Genomic DNA, 21,244 nt, shown 5'->3' with positions numbered 1-21,244 from the left:
TTGGTACCATGTCTTACAACATGTGAGTCTCCACTTTTCTCAAAACAAGAAGTTTAATTACACAACTTATTCAGAAGCACAAGCTCTGAGGCAGAGGTCTTGTAGGAACTGGCACCCCTAGAACATGCTACCTGTCTGAAGAGCCAGCACCCTAGGCTGAAGCCCAGAGCTGATGGGAATGAGCCTGGCTTCTGGCAGTGTCCTGGTGACAGGGGACTCTTCCCCTCTATGTGGGATGTCAGTAGCTTGTAATTTTCAAATGCTGTGATTTTTTCTTATAAACAGAAAAGCCATTATTTTTGCAGCATGTGGTTTCAATGTTTTTTTCAATGCAAAAACAAGAATTACATTTCTCTATGCCATGTTGCACCTTCATAAAATTAAATAATCTCCCTCTTCTAATTTAAACAAACGGCCTTACTGACCCACGGAGAGGGGCCCAGAAGGTCTCAAGAACAGTGTGGAGAGACCAGTTAGGCACATGCAGAACAGTTTAGAGCCTCACATTGTGGAGTGGGGGCTGCAGACTGGCAACATTGGCCTCACCTGCGAGAGTCTGTTAGCGATAAGGAATCCTGGGCCTCATCATAGACTCACAGAATGAAAATCTATGCCTGAACAAGATCTCTGGAGATGCCCGTGCACTGAGCTTTCTAGCCAGGCACTAACGTGGTGGCAGGGTTACAGCCAACCCTGGCAGGTGTTAGGGAGTCTGAATCCACAGAGAGGTGGACAGCTCAGTACAGAAGCACAGAAGAGCATGATGTCAGGAGCACTGACCTTCCCAAGTAAAAATCTGGACTGTGAGCTGTCACGGTAGTAAGGGAAAACTAAATGCTTGGATCCTAGGGAAAGACCTTGAGTTCAATCAAGTCAGGGCAAGAGGGGTGGCCTGTCTTGGACTGGGCCTGGGGCTGTGGATGGGAGCGGGGGACCTGGGGGCAAATCAGGTGGCGATGGCTCCCGACTGTCAGCCAAGTGCACAGCTCACAAGGGTCTGTCCTTGGAGTTAGTTACGCCAAGTCCAAACCTGTGTATGATGACAATGCAGCATCACAAAAATCTCCAGATTTTTGTATTCACACAGGAACCCCTATGGCTTTCCAACCAGAGGCTGTAAGTAAAAGGTATCCTGGGCAACATCACAGTTGTAGAGCTTAAATTTGCAATTTTGAAATTCTGAAAATACCAACAAAGTCAAATAAGTCTCCAGAGCCTGAGTCTACACCTTGTATGGGGTTCAGCCTCTATCATGAATGATTTAGTTAATTTCATGCCGAAATGTGCCTTTAAAAAACTTGGTAGAGACTTGAAACACAGATTTCAACAAAACAAGCTGAAACAAAGCTTTGAGATTTGCTTGAAGGAGTATGTAGTGTCACAGCAACATTTTGTGCCAATAGCACAGGAGGAAAATATTAACAAGTCTGGACATCTTAAAACCATGACTGAACTACAGCAGAGAGTTTTCCTATAACTGAATCCATAGCTTTCTTGATCATGTCCCTATTCCTTTATTCACTCTCCCTAATTAGACTTGCACACATGTACACACACACACACAGAGCTTTAATTCTGTGTTTGAGCTGGCAAAGTCCAGCTGCTCTAGTCTTTCATTATAATTCCCCCATATTTTAATCCTTCTCTGTCTTCTCCTATAGACTTTCCTTCTCAAAACTGCACCTTGGATTTAAACTGACATTTATACTAGATACACCGCAGCTTTAAAGCTCCTTTTAGAAAGCCTCATGAAATGAAATACACGATAAAGGTGGGATGAAGTTCTTCAGGGTGGTACATAATCTTGAACAGAAATATGCAGTATTTTTAGTCATGTTTTCTTTTCTCCATATTTATCAAAGAAATGGTTATGCTAATTACTATAAGTGAACTTTGAATGTTTATTTCTTAATTGCTAGAGCAGAAAATACTTCTTTTATTCCTTGGCTTTCACCACAACATCACCATCACTCCACAAATTCACTGAAACTTACTAGGCCACACCAAGAAGGGTCTATAGCCACATATCACATTTTTTCCAGACAAGACATTTAAGACACATTCTGGTAAAATTGGAGGAGCCAGGTGGATCATTTTCAGTATCCTCTCTGGCAAGCCAGTGCATGAAGAAGGAATCCAAGACCTAGTCTTGTGTTTTGTGTGCTGATTACAGGACCTCACTCTAAGGTAACCCAGTATGTGGGTTATGTTAATGTGATCTTTGCACCAAAGGTATGCTACTGTAAAGTGTTAATTAGCCAATTCATCCATCCATTTGTCACCATCTACTGAACACAAGATACTTGTATACTGGCTCCAGGCCTGAAGAGACTCAGTCCAGGGAGAGACAGAATGTGACAAGCTGGAAAGAAGTTACAGCAACAGCTTAGACTGCTAATTCTCAACTAACAGAGGACAGAGGACACCTTAAGAAACAAAACAAAACAGCTTCCTAAAGGATCTGATGCTTGAATGTATGGTGCAGAGTAGCTTTTCATTATGCAGAGGAACACGGGTTGCGGGGCGCAGGGGAGAAAGAAGAAAGGAACAGAACATGAGCAGACTACGAGAAGACTGGAGGGAGGGAGGCAGCAGGGAGACAGGTCCACCCACTAAGCGAGCCAGCATGCTGATGCCAGTCTGGCACTGTTGAGAAGGAAAGCCCGCACAGCGGGCCGGCAGTGCAGGGAGGGCCTGTGGCACACAGGTGGGCCAGGGCTGCTGCAAAGTGTGCTGTCAGAGGGCAGGGAGGACCGGCTGGGGCATGGAGGGCGGCTGTGGGCTGGGAGCTTAGGAGGTGGGGAGGGATGTGGGTGTTAGGGGTTTAGAGTGGAGCACCCTAGGTGATGGTGTGGTCTCAGAGGCTCTTCGGCTGCTCGTTTCACCACGACTACCTAAGTAAACTAGCCTTCCCAGGTGATGCCAGTGGTAAAGAACCCGCTTGCCAATGCAGGAGATGAAAGAGATGTGGGTTCAGTCACTGGGTTGGGAAGATCCCCTGGAGGAGGGCATGGCAATCCACTCCAGTATTTTTGCCTGACAGAGGAGCCTGGTGGGCTACAGTCCATAGGGTCACAGAGACGTGACTGAACCGACCTAGCATGCACGCACCTAAGTAAACTGGTATCATTTCTCTCAGAAAGTGGCCTCAGACACACTGTCTAAATCTTTTGGGGATGGACTCTAAGGGTATGAATTGACTTAAAAAATCAAATAATGTATTTACTTTTTAAACACTGTATTGTGGTAAGATACTTAACATGAGACCTATCTTCATAACTGATTTTAAATGCACAATACCATGTGACTTGATGGAATCGGACAGCAAGGAGCCCCCTGCACAGAACAAGGGGCTGAACACAGAACTTGTATTCAACAAATACATTTCTTAGACAGCTGAATTAACTACACCACACACTCAGTTGCATCACTGAAATGCCTTTTTATTCTGGTAAAGTGGGAAGGTCTTCTAATATTAAGTTCAATTAATTGACACTATCCAGGAAAGCTTGGTTATCTAAAACAAAAGATAAAACAATCACCCATTACGCTGCAGACTGGTGTATTTCTAGTCTGTTTTTTATTTTTTTTTATATTTAAATTTATTTATTTTAATTGGAGGCTAATTACTTTACAATATTGAATTGGTTTTAATGGTGGTTCTCTGAGTGTAATTCAGAGGGAGAAAGAATCAGGGGTGGTGGCCGAGTCAGGGGCAGAGAGGAAGACAGAGCAGCAGCAAGCTTGGCCCAGCCGGCTGAGTGTGAGGACGAGAGAAGTCTCTGGAAAGGCAGGATCTTCTGTTCTTTTTGCCAAGGAAAATGCAAAGATGCCCAAGACATTCTTCTAATGGCCAAGCCACTACCTGAGAGGGAGGAATGGCAGGAGGCCATGGAGAGGACCTGCCTTACCCGCCCTGCCTGTCTGCTCTTCTCTGTGGAAATGCGCGTTCTCTGTGGAAACAGCTTCTGCAGCACAGAGGCAAGGGTGCAGGGCTGCTCATCCTCTGGTGCTAGTGGGAGAAGCTCGCCTGTCCTTTGGTATCAGTTTCACCCCCAAATCTACTCACAGCTGTGAACATCTAAGCACTCAGTGCTTTGGATTGCACGGGCTTTGCAAAGAGGACAGCATGGTGAATTTTTGCTTTCATGTTTAATTGGGGGGCTTCCTTATCCAGAGCGGTCTGAGGCAGTTCCCTATGTTGTAACACTTGGATCTGGTTCGTGGAATCTTCCCTGCTTTCAAAACAGATGACCTCTCACTAGAAGATTCACTTATCTCTCCCCCTCCAGCCCTGAAAACCAGTCCAGCAAAGTCCCAACTTGCAACAAACAGGCAGTTCAGTCGACCAGACAACATAGTTATCTAATCCCTCAAAAATGACACCTAGCAAGTTTCTAACCCTAATGCCATTGGACTTGTTTCCATCACCATTTCTTCTTAAGCAATACTAATAATGCCTTTTTAAGTCTGAGAGCTCCATAACCAGTGGAAAATAAAGTATTAATAACAGGCAGCCTGACAAGCAGCCTCTGCTCCAAATGTTTGAAGATTGCTGGTGATGTTCGTAGGAGAATAAATGTGCTCATATGTCGTTCATCACATGTTTCCTGGGCCCAAATACACGCCAGGCTCTGTGCCTGTTGCTGGGGGTGCAAATGGTCTTTGTACTCACGGAACTAACAGTCCAGTAAGAAAGACCAACACTACACACAGGTGAGTGCTCACACCACCACTGATGTGCTGTACTCAGTTGTGTCCGACTCTTTGTGGCCCCGTGGACTGTAGCCTGCCAGGCTACTCTGTCCCTGGAATTCTCCAGGCAAGAGTACTGGAGTGGGTAGCCTACTCCAGAGGATCTTCTCTACCCAGGGACTGAACTCGCATCTCTTGTGCCTCCTGCACTGGTAGGTGGACTCTTTACTACAGCGCCACCTGGGCAGCCCTGCAGGGAAATGAGTAGATGCCTTTTCAGATGGGCCATATCCACACCAATGTCCTCATGGCGGTCATATGTTCTCTTTTGTACTAAAGTGAACAACTTTCAAATGAAAGAGTGGAAGCAATGATTTATCAAAGAAAGAAAGCACTTCCTTTTGCCTTTAATAAAGTTGCTCGGCACCCATGCAGTGGCTGAGAAATTCATACCAAAAACCAGGAAGCAGAGCCTGCTCACAAAGAAGCTCCAGTGTGGTTCCACGAGTGTAGATGGGTCTGGCTGGGAGCGGGTCCCCAGGCTCAGAGAACAGCTACTGCAGCGCTCTGCCAGATGCAGCTGGGGCCCAGCTTGCGGGAAGGCAGAGATGCAACGATGTCCAGAGTGCAAGCCAGCCCCTGCCAGGTGGATGGCCTTGGGTCCCTCCAGACTCACACACAAAGATTCCCCATTCATACCTTCCCAGGTGGTGCTAGTGGTAAAGAACCCACCTGCCAATGCAGGTTAAAGGTTTAATTTCTGGGTTGGGAAGATCCCCTGGAGAAGGGCAACCCACTCCGGCATTCTTGCCTGGAAAATCCCAAGGACAGAGGAGCCTACTGGGCTAAAGTCCATAGGGTCACAAAGAGTCACACTGAGCAACTTAGCATGCACACATTCATATCCAGCCACTCCGTTAGAGCACTGACCTCAGTAATAATCACACCAGGAACTCGTGAAACTGGTTCTCAAGCCCTGGAGGGCCTATGAATTACCTGAGATTGTGTTAAAATACAGATCAGAAACTCCTGGGGACCTGGGTTTCTACATTTCTAACAAGCGCCAGGTGAAGGTAGCACAGGAGGCAGTAGGAACTGAAAGGGCCTCTGAGCAGTCACGGATTGCGACCCTGTCCTCCCAACAGGAGAGACTGTCAAAGGCACGAACACAGAGATAGAGACAGACAGCTGAGACAGGGCAGTCCCCTGAGCCACGAGGCAAGAGCAGCTGCCACACGGGCCAAAGCTGTAACAGCTTCCGCAGGAAAGAGTAAGGCATGGACCAGATCTCACTATAGAGGCAGTCTCTGAATCTTTCCCAGATGAGTTTCAGTGGTGTGCTTAGAACACACAGGTTGTATTCTGAGGAAATTCACACACTGCCGAGGAGGAGAAAACGCACAGTGACAATCTCTTCTCACATTTGTTGGAGTAAGACTGTCTCTGACTACACTGAAATTTGAAATTCTAGCTTCCGAGGATTAAACATTTGTTGAAGTACAACTTTAGAGCCAACATCACTTTCTCCAGCTTTATCCAGGCATAGTTAACAAATAAAAACTGTATCTATTTAGGATGCACAATGTGATAATTTAATAATGCACACATTATGAAATTATTACCATAATTAATACAGCCATCATCTCACAGAGTTACTCTGTGTGTGTGTGCGGTGAGAACACTTAAGATCTACTCTCAGCAAATTTCGAGCTCACAATATAGTATTATTAGTCACCATGCAGTTTTAAACACTCCAACTTACGTCACATCGTATCATATCAAAGGAAGGAAGAGTCTGATGTTGAATTCTGAGTCTGTATTCTCACTGTGTTACATCTTACGGGAAAGGACTTGCAGACCACTATACTGCTCGCACAGAAGAGAGGACTCGGTATAGGACTAGAGAAGGCTTCCAGAAGGCGTGCATTGCAGAGCACTCATATTCTTTTCACATTAAACTGTTTTATAAAATTAAGGTGTTAATAATGATACATTTCTTGCAATAATAAAATGCTGACACTTTAATTGTAGAATGAGCAGTGGGGAAAGGCGAAGTGGTTTCAGGCTTACTTGAACTTCCCAGACTCTTATTCTTTTCTCCTTTACTTTGGAGGAAGGGTAGGATTTGTTTAAAAATGTATGGCAAAACCAATACAAAATTGTACAGTAATTAGCCTCTAATTAAAATAAAAAATTTTAAAAATAAATTTAAATAAAAAAATATATATTTTTGAAGTATATTTTGAAACTTTAGATTTCCAATAAGAATTTGTAAAATGAAACACACACTGCACATTTTCTCTGCACTCTTGAGAGTTCCTCGAATGCAAGGAGATCAAACCAGTCAATCCTAAAGGAAATCAACCCTGAATACTCATTGGAAGGACTGACGCTGAAGCTTAAGTGCCAGTATTTTGGTCACCTGACATGAACAGCCAACTCACTGAAAAAGACCCTGATGCTGGGAAAGAGTGAATGCAGGAGGAGATGGGATCTGACAGAAGATGAGATGGTTGGATGACATCATCAACTCAATGGACATGAGTTTGAGCAAACTCCAGGAGATAGTGAAGGACAGGGAAGCCTGGCGTGCTGCAATCCATGGGGTCGTAAAGAGTCGGACATGACTTAGCAACTGCACAGCAGTCTGCCGCTTCAGTGTCCAGCCACTGCTGACCCAGTGTCTGGTCCCTGAGGGACCAGCCCACACCACTTACTCCCGGGCTCTGAGTGACTGCCTGACTTGTGTGCTGGTGGACGTGCGCTTTCTGGGGGGCAGGCACTGTGTCTACTGGACTTGCCACAGCTGTGTCACTGATACCTGGTGGGGGTGGGAGAGCAGTCTCCTGAGCAGCAGGTGGACCTGCTGGCCCACCCTGCTCTAGCATTTCTGCTGAAAACCTGAAGGGGGAACTAAGTATTTTATGAAGACAAAGAATTCATTCATAAAAACTTAACTTATACTAGAGACTTCTGAAGCTACCAACAATGTGAGAGCACACATTCAGTTCCCACACAGGTTTATAGATGTGGAGGCTGGGGCGTCTGCCCAGTTCCTCCAAGCCCACTGCGGGCATCCTGCAAAACGCCTGTGGACCAGTCTGAGGAAGCAGCACATGGACAGTGCCCTCTGCAGAGGGTCTGGGTGACCACAGAGATCTTTCCATCAGGACAGGGCTGTGGCCTGGAGGCATGTCTCCCCTACTCAGATCTCTGGCTCCAGGGTCACCCTGGCTTTCCTAGGATCAAATATTCCTCCATGCAGCAGCTACAGCCAAAAGGTCTTCCTTTTTGACAAGTTGCCTTGTTTGGGTTTTGTAGCTTAACTGTAACATGCTTCTTAATTGTGGGGGTGGGAAAGCGTGGGTGCTCCCCAAAGAAATGCCCCTCCCTTCTAGAACGTTACATCTTTCTTTGGGTGCTATGACCCCACTTCCACTCACACCTTCATAAACATTTACTGATCTATTAATAAAAAGGTGGCAAGAAAACCTTTAACCACACCCCTACCATACTTTATAAAGAAAGAGCAAATGCATTTCTTTTTTTTTTTTTTTTTAATGTGGACCATTTTTGAGGTCTTTATTGAATTGGTTAAAATATTGTGTCTATTCTATGTTTTGTTTTTTTTTGGCCACGAAGCATGTGGGACCTTAGTCCCCCAACCAGGGATCAAACCCACATCCTCTGCATTGGAAGGTGAGTTCTTTTTTTTTTTTTTTTAATTTTTTTACTATATACATATTTATTTCATATATATTTTTATTGTATGAACATTATATGTTATATTTTTTATTTCACATATATTTAATTTTAAACAAAAATATATTTAGAAGAAGAACTGAAAAAAGGCAAGAAAAAAACGATTTGACAAATGAATAAAAAAATACACAGTGGTAACTTTAATATCAAAACCCCACAAAATTATAGTATAAGCACATTTTTAAAAGATTATATTGCTAAATTAAAATGATGCACTCTCAAAGTTACAACAGACAAAAATCCCTATGTAGCAAATGACCTAGTAACAAAATACAGAAAGCAGCAGTTTCTAGATACCCAAATGAAAAAAAAAAATAGAAGGATGACAAAAGAAAATAAACACCTTTTTGGAAAAAAATTTTTTTTTCCAGTTTGGGAATCTTTTTTTTTTTTTTTTTTTAAACTTTACAATATTGTATTAGTTTACCCAAAGCAATTTATAGATTCAATGCAATCCCTATCAAGCTACCAACGGTATTCTTCACAGAGCTAGAACAAATAATCTCACAATTTGTATGGAAATACAAAAAACCTTGAATAGCCAAAGCTATCTTGAGAAAGAAGAACGGAACAGGAAGAATCAACCTGCCTGACTTCAGGCTCTACTACAAAGCCACAGTTATCAAGACAGTATGGTACTGGCACAAAGACAGAAATATAGATCAATGGAACAAAATAGAAAGCCCAGAGATAAATCCATGCACATATGGACACCTTATCTTTGACAAAGGAGGCAAGAATATACAGTGGATTAAAGACAATCTCTTTAACAAGCGGTGCTGGGAAAACTGGTCAACCACTTGTAAAAGAATGAAACTAGACCACTTTCTAACACCATACACAAAAATAAACTCAAAATGGATTAAAGATCTCAACGTAAGACCAGAAACTATAAAACTCCTAGAGGAAAACACAGGCAAAACACTCTCTGACATACATCACAGCAGGATCCTCTATGACCCACCTCCCAGAATATTGGAAACAAAAGCAAAAATAAACAAATGGGACCTAATTAAACTTAAAAGCTTCTGCACAACAAAGGAAACTATTAGCAAGGTGAAAAGGCAGCCTTCAGAGTGGGAGAAAATAATAGCAAATGAAGCAACGGACAAACAACTAATCTCAAAAATATACAAGGAAGGTGAGTTCTTAACCACTGAACCACCAGGGAAACCCTACATTTCCTTCTCAATTTGCTGAATAGTTAAGTCATTGGTATGAGAGGTGTTGGATTTATTGCAAACAAGTTAATTATACTAACTGCGTATGTCAGAAGTTATTTTCATTTTGTCTTATATATAAACGCCGAATTTACTAGAGGCACCAAACACTGTGGAACCAGCATCTGATCCCACTTTTGGAATCAGAAGGTCTGAGTTCTAGGTGCATGTAGGGCACAACGACATTAGAGAGTCATTCTACCTCCTGAGGCTTAGTTACAGGTTAATGGAGTGAACTGTTGGGCTGGAGGATTCCCATGCACGTGCTCTCTCTCTCTCTTTTTTGGCCACACCATGAGACAAGTAGAATAATAGTTTCTCAACCAGTGAGCCAAACTGTGCTCCCTGCTGTGGAATCATGGAGTCTTTACCATCGGACCCGGAGAAGGAAATGGCAGCCCACTCCAGTATTCTTGCCTGGAGATTCCCATTGACAGAGGAGCCTGGTGGGCTACAGTTGATAGCGTCACAAAGAATCGGACACGACTGAGTGACTTAGCAGCAGCAGCAACAACTGGACCTCCAGGGATGTCCCCAAGCTCTCTTTGAAGTGTCGTCCTCTATGATTTTAGGGATGTCCCTGGGAAACCTATGAAAATCCATACCATCCAGGAGCAGAACAAAGCAGAGAGACCACACGTCAGCTTGCCATCCTTCGTCAGAGCTCACTGTGGCCCATGGCCCTACACAACCCTCATGCTTTGCTAAAGAACACAAGCTTTTCTGTAGTAACCATGAATTTTTTTAAAAAAACCTGTAGGGAGGAGGGTATAAACAACAAACTACTATTGAACATAGTGTGCTCAAGGCTCTTCTCTTTTATGGCTCTTCTCATTATGTGATCTAATCTTCACGTAATTCCATCCTTTATTCCAGTTTTATGAAAGGAGAAACTGAGGTTTAGAGATAAGTTACTCAGCTGACAAAGGCAGAAGCAACATTGAAGCCCATTTCTGCTTTATATAGTGTCCTAGGTCCCATGCTACCTCCTTCGCATAAAGGCTATATTTCTATATTTATAAATTTAAGAAAGTTAATTTTAGGAAGGTTAATTAATATTGACTTTCATCATTAGATTTCCAGGAGCACAGGCATCAGAATAGCTAAAATAATGAAAACAGACACCAGAATCATTGAGCAGATCCAGAGCAGTGGGAACTTTCCAACGCTGCAGGTAGTGTGTAGTTTGCCAGAACCACTTCAGAAACGTTTTGGTAATATCTACTTAAGTAGAGCAAACCCACACCTAAGACCCAGCAATTCCTCTCCTAGGTATCCAACAGAAATGCAGATGAGCGCACCAGCAAACATGTGCAATAATATTCACCATGTCATAACTGCAAAAAAGAGAATAACACTAAAGCTCATGAATGGCAGATGGACAAATGCAGCAGAGAATTCTCTTTCATGGACTATACAGTGGGAATGAAAAAAACACAATTCCACAGAACAATATGGACAAAGCTGAACATGTCATGTTCAGTGAAATAAACCAGACCCACAAGAGTACTTATTGGATGATTTCATTTATACAAAATTCAAGAATAGGCAAAGCCAGTCCATGATGTTAGCATGAAGATAATGGTTCCCATATCCCAGAACAAGACACAGAGGCCGATTATCCTGATCTGGGTACTGGTTACAAAGACGGGTTTGGTTTGTGAAGTTCATCAAATTTTATGTACCCCTTTGATCTGTGCACTTTTCTGACTCTGTGATATAGGAATTGAAATTTTACTTGTAAAAATTCTAGGACTGTTGCTCTCTATATGAAAACCTGCCTGAGTTGAACAGAATCTCCCAACAGGAAAAGGCTTTCAGAATTCTGGGAGCATGCATGAAGCTGCAGAGCATACAGATACGGGAGCCCTGTGAGGGCCAGGGCACTGTGGTGTAGCTCAGGACCTTTCAGAGCCTCTCACTAAGGCACTGGCAAAAGAGGAGATGCTTGGTGGGGTTGGACTCCTGAGGAGGGCCACCAGGGCTGGAACTCTGAGCGCAGCGTGGGCACAGGGACCTCACTCACCTGCCCCGCGCCAGAAGAGAGAAGGCGAAAGGCTTACAATCAGGCGCCCGCCGCACAGAGAGACGTTTAAACCAAGAGCACACGTGGCTTCCTCAAATCTGTCAGTCCACATTTTCCCCAGGGCAGTCTCTCCTTTCTAGCATGATTAAGCTATATTTTCAAGTGTCATATAAGGTTATAACAATAACCACGAACCCAAACACTCTTCCCCCTATTCCAAGTTGAGCAAATTAATAAAATAGCTGAACTTTGACTCGGGAACACTTGTTTCCAACTTCAGATGCTTATCCATGTTTTGGAAAGTGCTGTGTGCATCTTCCTCCACACACCTGCTGTCATTTAAACGTAAAATTTTACCAGTATATGATTGCCTGGAGGATCATAAAGTTTACTGAGGTCATTCTCCATTCTAGTTATGTAATCCAGGGGCCAACCAGTCCAACCACTCGCAAAGACACTGATTTGTCATTATGTAAATGGAATTAGATGGGAGAGGGAGGGGCACACAGGAAGGTCCCCATGGGATTGACAGAGTTGATATAAATAAATTACCACGTCTGATTAGCAGCAGCCTGAGTGTCTGAATGGAACTTGCAGGTGGGGAGTGAAACCCTGAAGAACCCGTGTCCCACTGTCCCAGGCCAGACCTGAGGGATTCCCAACAGCCTCCACCTCCAAGATGGTTTCCAGGAAACCCTTCATATTTACAGATCTGTGAGTCACTCTGAAATCCTGTGACTGATTACACAGTCTACTTTTAAAAGATAGAAGAGTTAAAGTCTTAGGTAATGATAAATAATTTCTTTAACGCAACAGAGGACAATACATATTTGTTAAACAGAATTCATAGAAATAGCAACCACAGATATTTACTCTGTGGGCACTGTGCATGGTGTTTCTTCAGTTATCCTGGTAGGTAACATCCTTCTTATCAAGTCTATCATGGCATTAGGACACAAGCCTGTCAAGTGCCTGATGCACTTCCATTGAGATTTAAAAAAAAATTTTATTTGGCTGCCTTGCGTCTTAATTGTGTTACTCGGGATCTTTGCTGCATGCTGCAGGGTCTTTCTCTGGGGTTCCAGAGCACATGGGCCTATGCAGTTGCCGCACTTGGGCGTAGCTGCTCCTTGGCATGTGGGATCTTAGTTTTCTGACCAGAGATCGAACCCTTGCCCGCTGCGTAGCAAGGTGGATCCTTAACCACTAAACCACAAAGTTCCTGTACTTTTGCCTAAGAAGAGTCTTGGTAATATTTTAAGTTAGGGTATTTTTTGAAATTGTCTTAGGTTTTCATGTAAACTTAAAGAATACTAAATAAAAGGCTGCAATGTTTCATTATGCCTGTATACGTTCCTCCTCTCAAAAGCTGATATTACATAGGTTGTAACAATATATTTCATTCTGTCTGAAATGCCAAGAAAAGAACCCCACAAGCATATATATTAGTACTTTAGATCTACTGGACACAGCTACCATAGAAGAGAATAAATTCTCCAATTACATCAAGTCCACTGGTTCCTTCTGATAAAAATCAGAAATGTATATTTAACAGAATACCATTTGTTTAAAAAATTGCTGAATGTCCAATGTTAAGAAACTCTAATAAATAAATAATTGCACATAGGTATAAAATTGAGTGGTCTAACAATGAAACATCTCTTTAAAATATTAAATGCCACAGAAAAATCTCAGGGTATACTGTTAATGAGTAAAAGACACTTATACATACTAGTCTGTTAATACTGATTGTCTCTGGATGGCAAGGTTTTTATTTACTACAATATACTTTTCTAATATTCCAGGATGGCCATGTCTTACTTTGTAAATGGAAGAGAAGGTATTAAGTGTGGAGAGAAGGGGATGTGTCATTCACAGTGCTTCTGGGGGCACTTGTCCCTGGGGGCTTTCAAAGTCCCACACCCAGGGCAGGGCCCAGACCTGAGGATCAGAGTTTGGTGGGGCTGACCCAGCAGCGTTTCTTCAGTGCTCCCCAGGTGGCCCTAGGCCACCAAGTAAGGCATGTCTCATGCTTTCTAGAGGTCTGTGGGCCTTTGGGTAGCACTTGAACTCCTCTTAAACAGTTCCAGAGCCTGTCCCACTGCTCTGCTTCGTACCAACTCACCGTGGGGTCTTTGTCACAGATAAACTGCTTGTATCAGAACTGAAGCTCTATGAATACACAGGGCAACAATGTTGGAAAAAAGCTGAATTTCTGAGCTCTGTTTTTGGATCAATAGTGAATGTAATAAAAGCTTTCAATGAATCTTTATTGGAGGCCATCCATTGAAAAAACATTGGAAATGTGGAAAGAAAGTTATTTCCTTGTCTACAGGCAAAAACATAATGTGTAAAAACATTACGGACTTTTCACACTTTCGGAGATAAAGGAAACAGAAAGGAGCCCCCTGCCGACACCTGGGAGAGCAAAAACAGGGCACACGTCTCGCTGTGCACTTCACCTGGGAGGTAGGCAGCTCCTGGGTGCTGAGGGCCGGACTAGGAAGTGGTTTTATGGGATGAAGACGTTTCCTGAGCGCTCACTATGCAGGAGGCAGTTACGCTATCTCGTTTAGTCACCGTGAGCATGAGACACGGTGAGCAGTGTTATCTCACTGTGTCACTATTAGTCAGAATGTTTAGGCAATGAGCTGTTCCAATTCACTGAACTTTCTGTGTAACTGAAGGCTCAGTTACAAAGTTCTGTGGACCTTTCTACAGTGTGGGAATCGCTGCTCTGCCTGCCTGAGCGGTTCTCTTAGGGATTTACCTCCAGGGTCTGGTCTGGTATATCCCTTGTCTCACTCACGACAGTGTGCTAGTTTGCAGGGAAAATTATATGGATATCCTGAGTCTATGGGGCATAATTTTATCTTCCATTGATGTTTCAGGGCCACCACGATAAACTGATACCTATCTTTAGAAGCGAAGCCTGGAGCCCAGGGGTTTGGACTGCAGTTCCTGTGTGACAGTCAAGAGTGTGTGCACGATGAAAAAACCACACAGGACTGAAAATCAGGAGACGGATCCAGGAGTGGCCGCACCACGGTGTGCTAGTGACCTGGGCTGGTTACAAAAGCCCTCTGGACAGCAATTTCATTGCCTAACAAGGATTGTCACGACGTCACATTTCAAACAATTACTCACATCCACTCTTTCTTGTTTTTCACTCTAACAGCAAGCCTCATAGGTGAAGGAGGCCCAGGTAGACTTTCTGATTTGGATCCGTGCAGCCCTTCCTCAAGCTTCCCAGTCGGCCGCAGAGCCTGCCAGGGAGCCCCAGGGGGCTTACTCTGAGGCCATGTCAGACGAGGCCGAAGGCCTTCATTGAAAGTGACAACCCCCAGCCAATCATCTGTTTGTTTTGCCTGTGAATTACAGGTTTGAGCAACAGCCCCCTCCCACCAGCTGCCTGGACACCGGGCTGTTGTGTCCCCAGAGCTGGCCCAAGATTCTTGGCTGCAGGATGGGGGGAGAACACTGAGCAGCAGCCATCAGAGTGTCCTCAAAATTGTGCTGGTGTCACTATGAATATCCACGAGATGTAGAAGGATGGGAAACTCACTCTGTGCACGTTTTGCATAATACTTGAGGAGTCCACTGTGGCGCACAGGTTTAATGCTTTGTTGCTATTGTGGTGGCTTTTTCTGGCCTGAAAAGGAGGAGGTGACGAGCAGCTGCCCTGTTGCCCACGAATCCTGTGCAGTGAGCAGCTGAGGGCTTTCATCCAGCCAGGGTGGGCCTCAGTCACAGAGGAGTTCAGTTCCAGCTCCAGGCCTTGGTGTAAGCAGTCAAGCCCCCCATACTCCCCCCACCAGCCCCTGCTCCCTACAACGGGGTACTCTCAGTCTAATGTGGACAAAAGCACTTGGCACAATGCCTGGCAGAGAGGAATTATTACCAGAGGTACACATTTCACTTTTTCCCCATTTTAAAAACCTTTCCTTTCATTAGCACCACCCCAAGCCCTCCTAAATGTGGCATTTCTATGGTTTTTACTGGATGTGCTGCTAATGGGAGAGGCCAGCTGCTTCCCAGGGTAATATTCCTCTATTCCATATTATCTTTAACTGAACACATTTACTCTTTAGGTAAGGCCAGTACACAAGGAATTTACCTCTGTAGGATTTTATTCAGTCTGGAAGGTAATAATATTCTTAGTGTTTTTTAAGACCACATTTTAGGCAATTTTAAACCTAAGACATTTACTGCTGCATTGTATTCAAGAAGCTGGTAGGTCCTCCTGGGAGCCTGTCTGAATTGGTGGAAACAACAGCCTCAAGAAACTGAAATCCAAGTCTAATAAAAAAAAAAAGTGTGAGGTAAGAAAAACCAGCAAGGAAGCAGGATGAAACCTGTCTCTCTGGGCAGCTGCCCTGAACCCGTTACTGTCGGTTGAAATCATACCCTGGTTGATTAAGCCCAAATCACAAAGCACCTAAAGAATGAAGCGGAGCTCATTCTGGTCACTTCACCATCGGTCAGAGGAGCTGGAGGACCCAGCCAGCCAGCCCAGAGCACGTACTTGGTACCTAACCCATCTGGCAGGGTTCTTGGGAAGAGTGTAGTCAGCTGTCTGCTAGCATTCAGCAAGTCCAAATCCAATTTCTATGGCTTCTGAATCAGTTCCTGGGATATAAATGGAAGCAGGGGGAAAGGGACAATGATGCTTCCAAGAATAAAAGCAGTATAAGTCTGGAAACCCCCCAAAACTCCACTCACTGGAAGGAAGCTTTTCTGAAGGCACTTGAATCCCCTTCATTTCTGCATACTGCCAATGGAAAATGCAATCACTCCCTTCTTGGCTCTTGAATGCTTCTCTAGCTACTTCACACCTGGGCCCAAGATCTGCCAGGGGCCAGCTGGTCATTGTGCAGAGTCTGGTGGCGGATGGCCAGCAAGAGGCAAAAGAAAGGAAAGTGGAGCTAAAATTGGCCCCAAATACAGTCTGAAAAGCAATATTTGAAATTCAACTTCCGGGTGTGAACGGGAAGCAACATGGAAATCCAGTAATTACAGGACTGAGAGTAGCCTGGGTCCTTGACTCTGTTCATGTAGATACATGTTAAGATTTAAGACAAAGGCCTATAAAAGATTGAGGGCAGTACTGATGCAAACCTTGGGAGATGCCCAACCTTGGCTGCCTTGCCCCTGGAGGGGTGAGAGGGCTGCCTGGAGACAGGGCTTTCCCTGCAGGGCTGGGTGGGCTTGGCTTCAGGGACACAGACACTCTGTGCTGCTCCCTCCAGGGATCAGTGTGGATAGACTCAGAGCCATCTCTCTCTACTGAGATCTCTGTCTCTTTCTGTTAATTCTCATAAGATTCATATGAAATCTTCTCTCCAAACTCTTCCTCCACCAACTCTTACAGTGATAATATCACACCGCTTGATATCTGTTTATATCATTATATCTCGATTTCTTTTATCTTTTCACTCCCCCTAACATACTTATGAGGACTTCCCTGGTGACTAAAACTCTGAGCTCCCAACACAGGGGAACCAGGTTTGATCCCTGGTCAGGGAACTAGATCCCACATGCTGGGATTCCCTCGAAGCTCATTTGGTAAAGAATCTGACTGCCATGCAGGAGGCTTGGGTTTGATTCCTGGGTTGGGAAGATCCCTTGGAGAAGGAAATGGCAACCCACTCCAGGATTCTTGCCTGGGAAATCCTATGGACAGAGGAACCTGGCGGGCTACAGTCCACAGGATCGCAAGAGCTGGACATGACTTGGTGACTAAACCACCACCAACGTACTTTCCAATTTGGTCATCTGGATGACCGTTCAGTGTGGAGGGCTAGCTTGCCAGATGTCCTGCACAGCAAATCACAACCAGCTTTGAGCAGGACCTGGTTCTCCTCTTCCTTCAGAAGTTCACTGGAGACCTATTTTTGGTACTCATTAAAAAAGAGAATGGTTTTATATATCTGTTTTTGCTTGTTGAAATATCAAATAGGCCTTTTCATCATTCAAATAAACACACCCTCATAGTCTTAGGCTCAATGGAGTAACAGAATCTGTCTTTTGAGACAAAAGTTTATACTTAAGCCAGGAGGAAGTCTCACTTTAAGGTCTGAAAAGGAATTAAGCCCTTCTGCGAAGGTAATTTTCTAGCAATGACTCATATGGGAAAGAGAGGAAGGCATTGCTATAGGACCTGTCTAGTCTTGCTTTCTGCTTGGTCTCTGGTAACTGGATTGCCTGCAATCAAGCACTGTGTTTTGTGCTTTGGTTTTTTGAAGACAGTCATGAGGCCACGCCTTAAGGCAGAAATCAGCCTGAAGTTACTGTTATCTGGGAACACAGTCCAATGCTGGAAGATATTTACTCCAGATATTCCTTATAATTCTCCTGACAAGAATGTGAGTCTCCCACAGTAACTACAGTAAAATTTGATCCTTGGGAAGAATATGAGAGCTTGAGGGTACATTTTGTTTGGATTACAACAATACATCTGATGTTGAAAGAGACTTTAAATAACATTGCAGATCCCAGAATTCAATCCTCTGTGTACATTAATCTATTCCCTTTCTAACTTGCAAGGCAGTGGAATTTACTGCCTAATAAGGCAGCCTATTGGAGAAGGCAATGGTAACCCACTCCAGTACTCTTGCCTAGAAAATCCCATGGATGGAGGAGCCTGGTAGGCTGTTGTCTATGGGGTCGCACAGAGTCGGACACAACTGAAGTGACTTAGCAGCAGTAGCAGTAAGGCAGCCTATTCTTCATTTGGGCCTTTACTGTTTATCTTGCTAAATGCTGCCCCTCATCTTTCTTCCCTTCCAGTCACTCTCTACTGCTGTACCCTATATATATGAACATTGACCAGTAACATTTCAATAAGCATTGACCATGATCATTAATTTCCTTTTTGGTAAGTTCATTTCTACATTTTCTGTTTTCCAAACTAAAATGTAAGCTCCATGAGAGCAGACAACTTGCCAGGTCTGTGTTCCTGCTGCTAAGGCAGGGTCTGGTTAGTGCCAGGCACTCTGTACATCCTTCCTAAGCCTAAGAAGCCATGCTTGGAGTCCATCCTTTGGCACCGCCCACTCCCAGTTTTGCCTCCTTCAAGTGGAGTCCATTCCATGCTCTTTGCAGATTTGAGGATGGTTGTCCTATCTGACGGAGAAGGCAATGGCACCCCACTCTAGTACTCTTGCCTGGAAAATCCCATGGATGGAGGAGCCTGGAAGGCTGCAGTCCATGGGGAAGCTGAGGTTGGACACGACTGAGCAACTTCACTTTCACTTTTCACTTTCATGCATTGGGGAAGGAAATGGCAACCTACTCCAGTGTTCTTGCCTGGAGAATCCCAGGGACGGGGAAGCCTGGTGGGCTGCTGTCTATGCAGTCACACAGAGTCAGACACGACTGAAGCGACTTAGCAGCAGCAGCAGCAGTCCTATCTGAGGCACCCTTTGATCCTCCTGTCAGGACTGAATAACTTCAGCTCTTTCAACTATTGTTCATGAAACCCAGGCAGGCTAAATCTCCTTGTTGTTGTTCAGCTGCTTTGCAACCCTATGGACTGCACCATGCCAGGCTTCCATGTGCTTCACTATCTCCTGGAGTTTGCCCAAACTCATGTCCATTGAGTCAGTGATGCCATCCAACCATCTCATCCTCTGTCATCCCCTTCTCCTCCTGCCTTCAATCTTTCCCAGCATCAGGGTCTTTTCTAATGAGTCAGCTTGTTGCATCAGGTAGCCAAAGTAATGGAGCTTCAGCATCACTCTCAGTCCTTCCAATGAATATTCAGGACTGATTTCCTGCAGGATTGACTGGTTTGATCTCCTTACAGTCCAAGGGACTCTCAAGAGTTTTCTCCAACACACAGTTCAAAAGCATCAATCCTACAGCATTCAGCCTTCTTTACAGTCCCACCCTCACATTCATACATGACCACTGGAAAAACCATAGCTTTGACTAGATGGACCTTTGTTGGCAAAGTAATGTCTCTGCTTTTTAATATGCTGTTTAGGTTGGTCAGCGCTTTTTTTCCAAGGAGCAAGCATCTTTTAATTTCATGGCTGCAGTCACCATCTGCAGTGATTTTGGGGCCCAAGAAAACAAAGTCTGTCACTGTTTCCCTTCTTCCCCCATCTGTTTGCCATGAAGTGATGGGACCAGATGCCATGATCTTTGTTTTTTGAATGTTGAGTTTAAGTCAGATTTTTTATTCATCTCTTTCAATTTCATCAAGAGGCTCTTTAGTTCCTCTTTGTTTTCTGCCATAAGGGTAGTGCCATCTGCGTATCTGAGGTTATCGATATTTCTCCCGGCAATCTTGATTCCAGCTTGTGCTTCATCCAGCCCAGCATTTTGCAAGATGTACTCTGCATATAAGTTAAGTAAGCAGAGTGACAATATACAGCCTTGATGTACTCCTTTTCCAATTTGGAACTAGCCATTTGTTCCATGTCCAGCTCTAATTGTTGCTATTGACTCCACATGGTTATTTAGGAGGCAGGTAAGGTGATCTAGTATTCCCATCTCTTGAAGAATGTTCCATGTTTTTTTGTGATCCACACAATCAAAGGTTTCAGTGTAGTCAATGAAGCAGATGTTTTTCTGGAATTTTCTTGTTTTATCTGTGATCCAATGAATGTTGGCAATTTGATCTCTGGTTCCTCTGTCTTTTCTAAATCCAGCGTGAACATCTGGAAGTTCTCAATTCATATACTGTTAAAGCCTTGCTTGAAGATTTTGAGCATTACTTTGCTAGTATGTGAAATGAGTGAAACTGTGCAGTAGTTTGAAAATTCTTTGGCATTGCCTTTCTTTGGGATTGGAATGAAAACTGACCTTTTTCAGTCCTGTGGCCACTGCCGAGATTTCCAAATTTGCTGCTATATTGAGTGCAGCACTGTAACAGTATTGTCTTTAGGATTTGAAATAGCTCAGCTGGAATTCCATTACCTCCACTATCTTTGTTCATACTAATGCTTCCTAAGGCCCACTCTACTTTGCAATCCAGGATGTGTGACTCTAAGTGAGTGATCACACCATCAAAGTTATCCGGGTCATGAAGATCTTTTTTGTATAGTTCTTCTGTGTACTCTTGCCACCATTTCTTAGTATCTTCTACTTCTGTTAGGTCCATACCATTTTTGCTCTTTACTGAGCCCATCTTTATATGAAATGTTCCCTGGATTTCTCTAATTTTCTTGAAGAGATCTCTAGTCTTTCCCATTCTATTGTTTTCCTCTATTTTGTGTTCACTTAGGAAGGCTTTCTTATCTCTCCTTGCTATACTGTGGAACTCTCCATTCGGATGGCTATATCTTTCCCTTTCTCCTTTGCATCTCTTCTTTTCTCAGCTATTTGGAAGGCCTCCTCAGACAACCATTTTGCCTTGTTGCATTTCTTTTTCTTGGGGATGGTTTTGGTCTCTGCCTCCTCCATATACCTCCATCCATAGTTCTTCAGGCACTCTGTCTATCTTATCTAATCCCTTGAATCTATTTGTCACTTCCACTGTATAATCATAAGGGATTTGATTTAGGTCATACCTGAATGGTCTAGTGGTTTTCCC

At 43.9% G+C, this 21,244-nt stretch overlaps 1 protein-coding gene across 2 annotated transcripts in view; it reads right to left on the bottom strand.

Moving 5' to 3' along the window:
- The window catches only part of EGFR (epidermal growth factor receptor), a 216,279-nt gene that overhangs the window by 87,975 nt on the left and 107,060 nt on the right, over positions 1-21,244 (bottom strand). The window contains exon 2 of one of the 2 annotated variants that reach the window (XM_070360477.1): positions 6,458-6,653. The exons of the other annotated variant lie outside the window; for it this stretch is intronic. The gene's annotated coding sequence lies outside the window, so the exon portion shown is untranslated. The remainder of the gene's footprint in view (positions 1-6,457; positions 6,654-21,244) is intronic. 2 annotated transcript variants of the gene reach the window in all.

The sequence above is a fragment of the Bos mutus genome, chromosome 22, assembly GCF_027580195.1.
Source record: "Bos mutus isolate GX-2022 chromosome 22, NWIPB_WYAK_1.1, whole genome shotgun sequence".
Taxonomy (NCBI): Eukaryota; Metazoa; Chordata; class Mammalia; order Artiodactyla; family Bovidae; genus Bos; species Bos mutus.
Note: the sequence above shows the minus strand (reverse complement) of the source record. Positions and strands in the feature narration are given on the sequence as shown.